Source organism: Thalassophryne amazonica, chromosome 1 (assembly GCF_902500255.1).
Source record: "Thalassophryne amazonica chromosome 1, fThaAma1.1, whole genome shotgun sequence".
Lineage (NCBI taxonomy): Eukaryota > Metazoa > Chordata > Actinopteri > Batrachoidiformes > Batrachoididae > Thalassophryne > Thalassophryne amazonica.
In genome coordinates, this window is record NC_047103.1 from 9,496,132 (window position 1) to 9,511,019 (window position 14,888).

The window sequence follows — 14,888 nt, forward strand, 5'->3', positions numbered from 1 at the left end:
TATATGGTGAAAAAAAGAGGTATTTTTGTTGCTGCAAATGAGCAATTAGCATAACCAGTTATCCATAAAACCTAAATCAAAAACTGTAGCCCGACTCATTATATGTGCAACATTCTCTGTATAACTTGTAAACTATGTGGTCATTTCACAATGACACACGTGACTCATGTCTCTTTTCTCTAAAATTGTATTGTAGCATTATTAGTTATTATTAATATTATTGCTATTATTATTATTAATATATAAATAAAAATAAATTACAAATATAATTTGTAATACATTTGACTCTTTTACAACAACAAACGGTGAGCCATTAATTATTATACAGAAAACAAATGCACAAACATGCTGAAATGCCAGCAGCTTAATGCTAACGTGTTAGCATAAAATACATCTATCAACTGTTTCAGAAGACCATAACAAGTCAGTTTAACATAAAAAGGTAAATATTCCTCACAGACATTTGCTCTTTAGGGTTTCAGTGGGGAAAAATTAAGATAAAGCGAAATAAAACAAATGAAACCAACGAAGCAGCAGCTCAAAGCACTCCATTGGTTCAAGATTCAAAGCACAGGTCGGTTGATTATATGGAAGAAATGAAACATTTGCGGTAAAACAAAATGATTTAGCAACTAATCGATGACTAAATTAGTTGACAACTATTTTAATAATCGATTAATTCGATTAGTTGTTTCAGCTCTAGCACCTTGTCACCAATCCTGTTTGTGATATTCATGGACAGGATATCGAGGCATAGTTGGGGGGAGGAGGGTTTCTAGTTTGGTGGGCTCAGGATCTCATCACTGCTTTTTGCAGATGATGTGGTCCTGTTGGCTTGGGAGGTGTTCCAGGCACATCCATCTGGGAGGAGACCTCGGGGAAGACCCAGGACTAGATGGAGAGATTATATTTCCACACTGTCCTGGGAACGCCTCGGGGTCCCCAGTCAGAGGTGGTCAGTGTGGCACGGGAAAGGGAAGTCTGGGGTCCCCTGCTGGAGATGTTGCCCCCGCGACCCAAACCTGGAAAAGTGGTTGAAGATGAGTGAGTGATGAGAGTATATCTGTCTATCTAGTAAAGTAGATCGGTAATGTAAAGTCACACAGTGAACCGATTAGTTTTACACACTTTTGAACAGAAAAATGTATTTAACTTGTAGGGGTGCCAAAAAAAAAAAAAAGATTCACGTCCGAATCGCGATTCTTATTTATTACAATTCCGAATCGATCCAAAATGTCCAAGAATCGAGTTTTAAAAAGCATTTTTTAAAAACATTTTCTTGCTTACTAGCTGCGTGTACTGTTTGTCAGGCAACGGCTTCCGTACTACAGCGTCCCCGCGAAGGGAGGGTCCGGCGTGCTTGAAACATTAGTGAGCTGCAGCTTAGCATGGCGGACAAAGAGCTAATTCAGCCAGCATCGTCTTTGCTGAAGGCAAATGTTTGGGCGCATTTTGGATTTTATTATTTGCTGCGTAAGAAGGAGCTTGACATGACTTATGCAGTGTGTAAAATCTGCAAAATGAAAGTCAAGTACTTTGGAAACACTTCAAATCCGCAAGCCCACATGCTACACCATCACCCGGAGCTAAAAGAGCGGAGCAGGGGTATCTGCCAACTACTGACCAGTGCTTCGCTAAACTGCCAGCCAACTCTGAATGAGCAAAGCAGATAAGTAAATTTATATCTAGAATCACTTGATTAACCTTGTAAAGCTGCATTTTCTTAAACATAAACATTTTTAAGTAATATAACTTTCTCAGAGCTCTTTGAATCGAAAATCTATTCTGAATCGAATTGTCACCCCAAGAATCGGAATCGAATTGAATCGTGAGTTGTTGTACGATTCACATCCCTATTAACTTGTAGTTGAGGAAATTCTTCATTGAAATACATGAGGTGGGCTTAAATAGAGCATGCTGGGCTTAAATGGTTCTGCCGTGAGGAACGCTTAAAAAACAAACAAACAATGCTTTCCTTTCAAAATATAAGATATGCTCAAAAAACTATGCATGGAGCCTAAATATAGTTTGCATCAAACATTACAGCAGATACTATTGTGCACACATTCAGAAATATAAAGTTTTTGTCATTGAATATTAGCATGTCTCGCTGTAGTTCACATGCATTTTGATGGGATGCACCATTTAAGGCCACCTGTAAAAAAGCTAATTTATGAAATGAATCAGCTCCACAGAACATTTTATGATCCATTTATCTAAATGAATAACAAAATGCTTAATATTTGTAGCTGACAACCTTAGTTCTTGTGGCAGAGTAGCATTAATAGGGCTAGGCGTGTTAGCATGAGATCAGCTGTGTTTGGTATCTCATAAAACTCATCTTTCCATTTGAAGGAAAATCGCATAATTTGACAATTACAATACTATTTATCTATAAATCAAAATTTGTACATTTACCTCTTATTTGACATAATATTAATGTACTTAAAGATGTGGCTGAAAATGAATGAAATCTGACAGGTCCCAAAACACAAAAGTTTTTTTGTGTCTTCTAGTCAGGGGTCCAGAGACTGCATACTTTGGGGTGGGGCTAACTCAACAACGGAAAATGTGATTTGTATGCAATAAAAAAATGTCATAGACGTAACAAACCATTTGATTGGATGAAGTAATGGATGCCAAAATATATGTTTTCCTTTCTTTGCAAATTGACATCAAAGTTGAAAGTGGGCTTAAAGAGTACATGGGCTTAATGGGTACACTTACCCTAGCTGAACCTTTAGGTCTCCTTTTTAAGTAAATCCTCATATAAAATCAACAATAATAATAATGATGATGATAATAATAATAAAACAAACAGAGCTCTGGTATCGGATTGGAAAAGTATTGGTATCAGCAGACATCCAAATTCAGGTATCGGGATCGGATCGGAAGTGTAAAATTGTGGATTGGTGCATCCCTACCCATAACCCTCTGCGCCATCAAGACCCCAACCAGATTTCAATGTTATCAACAAATATAGGCCCTACTCTATCAAGTGCAACTGAAAAAACGTTGGTGTCTTGATGGGGCTGGCCACCAGGGGGCGCCAAAGTACTCAACTTGCCCAATTTTGAGGAGGTTTCGTGCCACCTGGTGGCCCACGCCATCAGCCTTTTTTAACAAAATCTGCAGGAGTGGATAAACCAACATCTCTACTTTATATAATAGTTTGCAGAATTATGGGGACTCCTCTTATATTGATTTGATACCCCTTTAAAATCAGGTCATTGATCAGACATTTGTCTCTCGATCTGCGGCATCTGCAGTACAAGAATTCATGCATGAATTACTTGGATAAGCCTTAAATTGCCTTTTCCCTTGGCAGACTTGAGGATTTAGGTATGAGAAAAATAACTTCAGGAAAATTCTTATGTTCTATTGAACAGGACATGCTCACAAGCTTGTTACCATAGCAACTGATACCAATACACATGTATTGGATTGACTGTACATAAGGGAAGGAGAATCAAAAGAAAATATCATCAGATCATACATGCATCCATGTTGTAATTCAAGCAATTGGGTGAGCGAGCATGTGTTCAATGACCTGATTAAAAAGGGGTATCAAATCAGTATAAGGAGTCCCCAAAATTCTGCACTGTTATATAAAGTAGAGATGTTGGTTTATCCACTCCTGCAAATTTCGTTTAAAAAAGGCTGATGGCACTAAACTTCCTCAAAATTGGGCAAGTTGAGTACTTTGGCGCCCCCTGGTGGCTAGCGCCATCAAGACCCCAACATTTTTTCAGTTGCATTTGCTAGAATAAGCCTATATTTGTTTATAACATTGAAATCTGGTTGGGGTCTTGATGGCGCAGAGGGTTACAGGCCTTTAAATACAGCCAATTTCGCAAAATGACCAAACTGAGTGCCCCCTATATTCCGCACCATCGATCCCCCAACCTAATATGCACTCAAGATGAACGTGTTTGCCTCCATAAGTCATTTGATAGTTAAACTGGCTTGAGGACTTGATGGCACTGAATGTTACACCACTTGAAAGATGGGAATTTAATGAAATATCAGTTTTTGCAAATTTTTACCTTGAACTTTGATGACTCCTGGCAAGGTCACCATTTGGTTTTCGGCCAAAACATTTTGGGAAAGTTCATGTCTTGGTAGGTTCCATATCTGAGCCATGTTTCATTGAAATCTGAGTCAGCTTGAATTACAGCACGCCTGACTCTTAAAAAAATTGGCTCTTACCAACTAGACCATCACCTCCCTGAAACCACTCACTCCAAAACAGAAAACAATCCGCACTGTGTTTTAATTTGAGCTTAAACTGTAACTTTAGCAACCAAATACACACTCAAGCAAAAATGATTAATTTCAAGATACATTAACAAATAAAAAACAAAGCCATTTGTAAAATTAAAGTAGAAGATGCATATTACCACCATCTGCACAAATTACATCCAGTTATTCATGTTTTGCAGATCATGATGTGTCCTGATATAAATTTATTTTAAAAACATCTGTAAAAATTTCCAGATTGGTTACAATGTTCTGCAATGTGACTTTTACCACAGATTACACCAGTTTTCAGGCAATGATTGTACCCAACTGGGTGTATTGGCAGTGGGAGTCTGGCTTAAGATGAGGACTGGGGCTGAAACATGGGCTTCAAAGCGAGTGCAGAAGAATTTGGATAAAGTCAGAAATGGAAATGCTGAGAGCTGGAAAGAATGTGAAAGAATGACAGGAATAAAAAGGACATAGATTTTAAAATGTTCAGAAAGTCAAACAAGCTGGTTTAGACATGTAATGAAAAAGAGGGACAAGGAATATGTATGTACAACTCCAATGAAGTTGGGAAATTGTGTTAAAATGTAAATAAAAACAGAATACGACTACTTGCAAATCCTCTTCAACCTATATTCAACTGAAAACACCACAAAGACAAGATATTTAATGTTCAAACTAATGAACTTAGTTGTTTTTGTGCAAATATTTGCTCATTTTGAAATGGATGCCTGCAACACATTTCAAATAAGCTGGGACAGTGGTATGTTTACCACTGCGTTACATCACCTTTCCTTCTAACAACACTCAATAAGCGTTTTGGAACTGAGGACACTATTTGTGAGTGTCATGATTGGGTATAAGAGGAGCATCCCCAAAAGTCTCAGTTGTTCACAAGCAAAGAGGGGTGAGGATCACCACTTTATGAACAACTGCATGAAAAATAGTCCAACAGTTTAAGAACAATGTTTCTCAATGTTCTGTTGCAAGGAATTTAGGGATTCCATCATCTACAGTCCATAATATAATCAGAAGATTCAGAGGATCTGGAGAACTTTCTACACGTAAGCGGCAAGGCCGAAAACCAACAATGAATGCCCGTGACCTTCGATCCCTCACACGACACTGCATTAAAAACCATCATTGTCTCAAGGATCCTACCGCGTGGGCTTAGGAACACTTCAGAAAACCATTGTCAGTTAACACAGTTCTTGCTACATCTACAAGTACAAGTTAAAACTCTACCATGCAAAGTGAAATCCATACATCAAGAACACCCAGAAACGCCGCCTCCTTCTCTGGGCCACAGCTCATTTGAAATGGACAGACGTAAAGTGGAAAAGTGTGCTGTGGTCTGATAAGTCCACATTTCAAATTGTTTTTGGAAATCAAGAGGAAAAAGACCATCCAGACTGTTACCAGCGCAAAGTTCAAAAGCCAGCATCTGTGATGGTATGGGGGTGCTAGTGCCCATGGCATGGACACCTTACACATCTGTGATGGCACCATCAATGCTGAAAGGTACATCCAGGTTTTGGAACAACACATGCTGCCATCCAAGCAACGTCTTTTTCGGGGACGTCCCTGCTTAATGCCAAGCCACATTCTGCACGTGTCACAACAGCGTGGCTTCGTAGTAAAATTGTGCGGGTACTAAACTGGCCTGCCTGCAGTCCAGACCTGCCACCCACTGAAAATGTGTGGCACATTATGAAGTGCAAAATACAACAACAGAGACCCCGGACTGTTGAACAACTGAAGTCGTACATCATACTCTTCCTTTTTAGATATACCTTTGTATACTGGCATAGTTCCACCTTAGAATTGGAATATAATATATAAGATATACCTTACTGAATTTTCATCAAGCAAGAATGGGAAAGAATTCCACCTACAAAGCTTCAACAATTAGTGTCCTCAGTCCCCAAACGAGTATTGAGTGTTGTTAGAAGGAAAGGTGATGTAACACAGTGGTAAACATACCACTGTCCCAGCTTTTTTTGAAACATGCTGCAGGCATCCATTTCAAAATGAGCAAATATGTACACAAAACCAATAAAGTTTATCAGTTTGAACATTAAATATCTTGTCTTTGTGGTGTATTTAATTGAATATAGGTTGAAGAGGATTTGCAAATTATTGTATTCTGTTTTATTTACATTTTACATAATGTCCCAACTTCATTGGAACTGGGGTTGTAAAATGGTAATGAAAATGGAAGAACAGGAGAAGAGAAAGAGGGTGGCTAAAGTGGGGAAAAGAGTGACAGATCAAAGTAAGACTTGAAAGAAAAGAGGCTGAGTGGGGAGGAGATTCAGGACTGGATGACATCGAGAAAATCCAAACACATCGAACCACAGCAGCTGCATTTTATTGCTTTGTTTGAACATAAACAAACTTACTGTTCAAAAAGAGTTTGCCTATTTGTGGAATGAAAACTCCCAGCAGAGACTCTGTAATGAAGTTTCAAACAATCAGTCCAGGCTGTGCCTGATTATAAATGGAATCTAGAGCTGATCCATGATAACCAGCCTTTATCTGTACATGCTTTACTTGTGAGCATTTGTGATACTGAACAGTTGCTGGAAATCGTTCCGTCGATGTGCGTGCGGGCGTGAATGTGTTTATCTTTATGTGGGCCTGTGACAGACTGGCGTCCTGTCCAGGGATTCCTGCATCACGCAGTATGACTGCTGGGATAGGCTCCAGCCCCTCTGTTACCCTTAAACTAGGATTACACTGTGTGAGTTTTGGCCCTTTTTGAGCCAATCTTTCACTTGCGCGAGAATTTTTTGGATTGCATTGAGTTTCAGCTTAATCATGCGTCCTGTATCATATAGTATACATGGAGTAACGAGCTGCGTTTAACCTCTCACAACCACCTCCCCATCGGCAATCATATGATCGGATGAAAATCAAACCTGTTTGATATTCTGGTCAGCCATGAGGGTATTGCGTTGTTGAAGAAGTGCCACAAGTGTCTACGAGCTGATTTACCCCAACCTCTCACACTGCGCATGTGCAAACACCGATGCAGAATTGGAGAGAGCATAAACAGTGATAACTCTTTGGGAGAGCAGCTTCTGTTTCTTTTCCCCCTTATTCTTCAGCTCATGTAAAGTCTTGCATTTTTTTTTTTTTAACTTTTATGTCTCCCATCGAGAGTTTTTGTAAAAATAAGAAACGTAAAAGTTTGGAAAAAAAAAAAAGCTTCTGTTTACGTTTTGCTTTCGGAAACATGAGTCCGACGTGTGGTTTTTGAACGTACAATGTGAGCAGTCAGATTGCATCAGAGCATCGGCCGTATAGTGTGAGAACATAAATCGTGCGCTCTGAACTTTTACACCCTGCGGTTTTGTAGTACAGTTTGAGCTGGAGCCAAGTAATACGATTGAAAATATCGTACAGTGTCTGCCCAGCTTTAATTGGAGTAAAGTGACCACATCATTCCTCTGTACACGCCTTATTTCAACTTTCTGAACATGTCCTTCAGCAAAGCTCACACAATGTACTTGGTGAATAAAACGATTATGACTCAGTAAAGGTGAATGTCGCCTGATGTTTTGTCAAACAGTAACACTAATGGGCCGTCACGTGAGCGCCTCAATAAAACCAGTTTGCTGTGTTTCTGCTGTATGCAGAACAAACAGGATTAAGAATGAGACGTTTGTCTTTAACTGCAGTATTTAAAAATAAATAAAATACAGAGAAAACAGAAACTCTTATCTCAAAGCAATGTCACTGCAAGGATCAGTGATATGCAAAGGTTTGGCAATTATTTGGCTTTTACACATTAAAATTTTTGGTGCCATGAATTTGAAAAACAAAAAAATGAATTCAAGCTTCTCTACATGAAAATTTGTAAAATTATGTCCATGAAACAGTGTAAACAAGTCTCTACACAAATTAAACAAAAACATCAAAGCCAAGATAACTTAATGTATAAATGGACCTTTTTTTTTAATGTAACAGCACTAAATAATTACTTTTATAACAAGTTCTCAAATACATGGGTTATATACAGAGGAACAGACTGGCTAGGCCATACTTGTATTGTCCACTCGATAAGAGGGATTCAGTAAAATGCGGTGGGCTTTTTTTAAATTGGTGTGTGTGTGTTTTTTTTTTCCTTCCACAGCAGAGGCGCAATGTGGTGCAACATGTTCCAGCTGCTCGCACCGTGTTTGTGCACGCTTGTGCGAGTGCACAAAACCGTCGCCGGTGTGTTGTGCACGTCGGTGTGACCGTGTGTCCTTCCCAACAGTAGGTGGAATATTTTGTGGTTCCCCATTTCCTTTTTCGTTTTATTTTTTGGTTCGCGGATTTTCTTCTGGTTTCTGTGTCTTTCGTGTTATGTGTGAAGTGGCCCTTACGTAAGTAGAACTTATTCTTATGTTTGTTTTTTGTTTAGGAAGGAAGGAAGGAAGTTCTCAACTTCAAAGACTCCACCAGTAAGTTAGTACAGTCCCACTCATAAAGTGGTGCTACCTGCTCAAACCTTCTTACAGAAGTGTTTTTTTTTTTTGTTTTTTTTTAAACTCTCTTTTGGGTAAAGCTCTCTTTTAAGTTAAACCCTCTTCACATGACTTAATAGCGGGTTAAAGAGCTTTTTCTTATGGTGCACCCACCCTGTGGGATGGTCTTCCTGCAATCGTGAGGCAGTCGGAGTCCGTGAATATTTTTAAGTCAAGACTTAAAACTAGAGGTGCACCGATCAGGATTTTTTAGGCCGATCACCGACATTTTGATCTGCCGATACTGATCAAGTACATATTTGGATCATGCCCAAAATAAGAATATAGGTCTAATGTATAGGACTATTTTTGCATTAAAACTTAATGATTAAAACAAAAAACATGCATTCAAATAAAGACACTACAACCCCTGGCAATAATTATGGAATCACCGGCCTCGGAGGATGTTCATTCAGTTGTTTAATTTTGTAGAAAAAAGCAGATCACAGACATGACACAAAACTAAAGTCATTTCAAATGGCAACTTTCTGGCTTTAAGAAACACTATAAGAAATCAGGAAAAATAATTGTGGCAGTCAGTAATGGTTACTTTTTTAGACCAAGCAGAAGGAAAAAAATATGGACTCACTCAATTCTGAGGAATAAATTAAGGAATCACCCTGTAAATTTTCATCTCCAAAACTAACACCTGCATCAAATCAGATCTGCCCGTTAGTCTGCATCTAAAAAGGAGTGATCACACCTTGGAGAGCTGTTGCACTAAGTGGACTGACATGAATCATGACCCAACACGAGAGATATCAATTGAAACAAAGGAGAGGATTATCAAACTCTTAAAAGAGGGTAAATCATCACGCAATGTTGCAAAAGATGTTGGTTGTTCACAGTCAGCTGTGTCTAAACTCTGGACCAAATACAAACAACATGGGAAGGTTGTTAAAGGCAAACATATTGGTAGACCACGGAAGACAAAGCGTCAAGACAGAAAACTTAAAGCAATATGTCTCAAAAATCGAAAATGCACAACAAAACAAATGAGGAACGAATGGGAGGAAACTGGAGTCAACGTCTGTGACCGAACTGTAAGAAACCGCCTAAAGGAAATGGGATTTACATACAGAAAAGCTAAATGAAAGCCATCATTAACACCTAAACAGAAAAAACAAGGTTACAATGGGCTAAGGAAAAGCAATCGTGGACTGTGGATGACTGCATGAAAGTCATATTCAGTGATGAATCTCGAATCTGCATTGGGCAAGGTGATGATGCTGGAACTTTTGTTTGGTGCCGTTCCAATGAGATTTATAAAGATGAATTCCTGAAGAGAACATGTAAATTTCCACAGTCATTGATGATATGGGGCTGCATGTCAGGTAATGGCACTGCGGAGATGGCTGTCATTACATCATCAATAAATGCACAAGTTTACGTTGATATTTTGGACACTTTTCTTATCCCATCAATTGAAAGGATGTTTGAGGATGATGAAATCATTTTTCAAGATGATAATGCATCTTGCCATAGAGCAAAAACTGTGAAAACATTCCTTGCAAAAAGACACATAGGGTCAATGTCATGGCCTGCAAATGGTCCGGATCTTAATCCAATTGAAAATCTTTGGTGGAAGTTGAAGAAAATGGTCCATGACAAGGCTCCAACCTGCAAAGCTGATCTGGCAACAGCAATCAGAGAAAGTTGGAGCCAGATTGATGAAGAGTACTGTTTGTCACTCATTAAGTCCATGCCTCAGAGACTGCAAGCTGTTATAAAAGCCAGAGGTGGTGCAACAAAATACTAGTGATGTGCTGGAGCGTTCTTTTGTTTTTCATGATTCCATAATTTTTTCCTCAGAATTGAGTGATTCCATATTTTTTTTCCCTCTGCTTGGTCTAACTGAGTGCCACAATTTTTTTTTCCTGATTTCTTATAGTGTTTCTTAAAGCCATAAAGTTGCCATTTGAAATGACTTTAGTTTTGTGTCATATCTGTGATCTGCTTTTTTTCTACAAAATTAAACAACTGAATGAACATCCTCCGAGGCCGGTGATTCCATAATTTTTGCCAGGGGTTGTAGAATAAACTGCCAAATTTTGTTTTATTACACTGACTTTGTTCTATCAGCAAGCTTTTTTTTTTCCATGTTTCATGTTGCTCAGGTTACAGCCTACAGAGAATACGTTGAGAATGTAAAATACAGCCCTCATTCTATGGGGTTAAAATTGTCTCATTAATATTTGTAAATACACACAGGGTGATCTACAAATAATCATTGATTTGCAAATGTGTTCAGATATCCACAAATGCAAATTTCATATTTGTAACTTGTAAATTGGTCTTTGCAAATAATGTATTTGCAAATATAAAACTTAATTTGTAAAAAAAAAAAAAAAAAAAATTACATTTGTAAAACTGAAAATTGTATATGTGAATTGAGTTTCAGCATTTGTGGATCACCAATTACATGCATTCATTGCTTTCCCCTGTGACGTAATTTTGAGACATTCTTTTTGCAAAATCCACAGATCCACAAACAAAATCAATTCAATCAATTTTTTTTTATTTATTTCAAACTTAGTTCAATCAATCAATTCAATCAATTTTATTTATATAGCGCCAAATCACAACAAACAGTTGCCCCAAGGCACTTTATATTGTAAGGCAAGGCCATACAATAATTACGTAAAAACCCCAACGGTCAAAACGACCCCCTGTGAGCAAGCACTTTGTGACAGTGGGAAGGAAAAACTCCCTTTTAACAGGAAGAAACCTCCAGCAGAACCAGGCTCAGGGAGGGGCAGTCTTCTGCTGGGACTGGTTGGGGCTGAGGGAGAGAACCAGGAAAAAGACATGCTGTGGAGGGGAGCAGAGATCAATCACTAATGATTAAATGCAGAGTGGTGCATACAGAGCAAAAAGAGAAAGAAACACTCAGTGCATCATGGGAACCCCCCAGCAGTCTAAGTCTATAGCAGCATAACTAAGGGATGGCTCAGGGTCACCTGATCCAGCCCTAACTATAAGCTTTAGCAAAAGGAAAGTTTTAAGCCTAATCTTAAAAGTAGAGAGGGTGTCTGTCTCCCTGATCTGAATTGGGAGCTGGTTCCACAGGAGAGGAGCCTGAAAGCTGAAGGCTCTGCCTCCCATTCTAGTCTTACAAACCCTAGGAACTACAAGTAAGCCTGCAGTCTGAGAGCGAAGCGCTCTATTGGGGTGATATGGTACTATGAGGTCCCTAAGATAAGATGGGACCTGATTATTCAAAACCTTATAAGTAAGAAGAAGAATTTTAAATTCTATTCTAGAATTAACAGGAAGCCAATGAAGAGAGGCCAATATGGGTGAGATATGCTCTCTCCTTCTAGGAGAGTTAGTTGTCAATTCCAGTATCATGGCAGTTCACAATATAAGCAAATCAAATGAACAAAGCTTCTTTGTACTCTCTGTACCTCTACACTCATATGAAAAAATAAATAAAATCAAAATGCCTACTGATTCACAAATACACACTCATGCACACTGGATATCCACTAGATGGCAGTGTGGTTCCATTCATTACACAGCAGTCTAGAGCTCTCAGAGCCATTTGACTCATTTTGACTTCTGATATGAGCTGGACGGACATGGACTACATTAGATGAAGGCAACTGCTCTCCTTGTCCGTCCAGCTCATATCAGAAGTCAAAATGAGTTTACGTCACAGAGAAAGCGTGTCATGACAAGACCAAGCGCTCCCTGCACTGTTGTGATCGGCCCTTTGATCGGCGCATTTTGCCGATCACCGATCAAGGCATGATCGGCCGATAATGATCGGTGCACCTCTACTTAAAACCTATCTTTATTCTCTTATGAATAGTTTTTATTTTTTAATCTGTTTTATTGTTTTAGTTCTGTTTTTTAATTATGTATTTGAATTTTTTTATTTTCAATTATTTATTTTAATGTTTATGTTGAATTGTTCTGTGTGAGGTGTCTTGAGGCGGCTTTCTTGTGATCTGGCGCTTTATAAGCTGATTAAACTGAACTGAATTAATTCATATACGGAAATAAAGCACACTAATAAAATGGAATATCTGACGTTGTGGAAAACTGAGACTGAATACTTTTTAGACTCTGTAATTATTTTGCTCAGAACATGCTAAGAGTTATGTTTTGTCGTAGTCACTAAGGAAATCGTCCCAGCATTGGCATTTCTGTACAACAGTTTTCCTCTTATACTGTAGACTAACAGAGAAAGGTGCGTACAGCTAATACTTGAACATAAATGTTCATTCACAAGACATTTTTTTTTTTGTTTAAATACACAGAGGGAAGTTCACACGTTCACTAAACAAACGGTACATAATGAGGATCATCTGTTTAAAATTCCTGCTCAACCTTATTAAAGCTGCCGACTTTATGAACAGACACGGAGCGCTACATACATGTTCATGTTTTACCATCATGCTGTTGTGTGTGTGTGTGTGAGACCACCAGAACATTCTGAATCTGACTCCTGAGTCAGTCCAATGATTCAGGAATAATCCTGACTGGACGTCAACAGGACAAATCTGCTCACAAACATTTGGTTGTTTTTCACATTTCGGTCATAAATATAAAACACTGCAGGATCAGGTGTGTTTGTTTGTGTTTCTGTCTGGAGAATGCGCTGGGAGTGCCACTATAGTTTTTAAAATTTATTTAGTTTGATGCCCACACCCCAAAACTGGAGCAAAACAGAGGGATAAATGTGAACTTCGTAAGTCGTGTCATGTGCAAATGTTTGAGCAACATAATCATTCAGCAGTCTGAGTAATTATGGAGTTGTGAGAACAGAGGGGGAGTGAAAGACCAGGAGAACGTGTCGGAGGCAGATTTAGATACATGATGGGAAAGCAAACAAAACAACCGTGGAATTCTGCACTGAGTGTAACGGTGTTCCTGCATGTTTGAAGCTAGACCAAACACAAGTCTATAATTCTAGACAAAGTTTGGGGAAAAGATAATATGAAAGATATTTGAGGCACATTCTTATCTGCATCTAAATTTAATCAATTTTTGCCTGACCCAAGGACAAACAGTCTCTGCAAACCTTTAATTAAATCTATCTGCTACTTCTCTGATGCACACACAAACGTTGACCCTCCTCAGTGACTTTAAGAGACATAACATGAAACTATAAAACCACACAATCTAGCCAAACCCAAATCTCCCACCTGCTTCTTCTTTACCTCACAAATGAAAAAAAAATGGACCTCCTACAAACATCTGTCTCATTTTCGCTTCAGCTTTTGAAGCAACACTTTGAACAGAAGAAAAAAAAAAACATTTGTCATGCAGCATTTCACAGTGACTTTAGCATTTGTCCAGATGCCACCCAAAAAACACAATAAAAACTGTTCTAGAGGAACTTTTCCAGTTCTCCCAAACACCTGCTCTTTTAAAGTAAAACCCCATCAATGGTGTCAGAATATGATTATTTTACTGTGAAACAGCCAGAAAGTGGCACGTTAACAAGAGCAGAAAAAAGTCTGCTGTGAGTTAAAACAAAATAATTTTTTTACATGAGAATATTTATATCTTTACTCAAATCAAAATGCAGTGGTTTGTATAAGTTCGGTGACAACTTCTTGAATAACTTTTAAATAAACAGAAAAAAAACTTTACCTTGTTTGCAGAGTAGAAAATTTAAAACAGAGTCACTGCTTGTGGAGGATGTGGAGGAAAGAATGCAAAGCAGATAGAGCAGAATGAGGAGGAAGGATGGGGAGGAGACATTTTAACCGCTGACTCCTAATCAGGATGTAAAGTCATGTCCTACGTTATAGTTGCAAAAATAAATCAATAAATAAATAATGGTGCCCACAAGAACAGATGACGACGTCTGCCTTCAGACGGAGGTGGAGAGTTTGAATAGGAGTTGAAGATAATGTACTGAAGAGCTGGTTATGTCTCAGCAGAGGTATGTACTCTGCAGAGTGCCCATCTAGCTGTGATCATCTTATTCCATCCCTCAACTAAATCCTGTCTCACAGAATTTGGCCTTTGAACAAGTCTGCTTTTTGTACATGTTCCAAATCAATCCCATTTGAGTCTGTTGCATTATCTTATTCAGGGTGACAACTATCTAAAAACAGGATGACGAAGAAATAGTTTTAGGAGAGTTCAGGTCTTTGGGCTTGCACAGGA

At 38.5% G+C, this 14,888-nt stretch overlaps 1 protein-coding gene across 1 annotated transcript in view; it reads right to left on the reverse strand.

Moving 5' to 3' along the window:
* The window catches only part of ppp1r16a (protein phosphatase 1, regulatory subunit 16A), a 38,368-nt gene extending 23,843 nt beyond the window's left edge, over positions 1–14,525 (reverse strand). Inside the window, 1 exon segment of the mRNA XM_034161570.1 lies at positions 14,367–14,525. The gene's annotated coding sequence lies outside the window, so the exon portion shown is untranslated.
* Between the last annotated feature and the right edge of the window lie 363 nt (positions 14,526–14,888).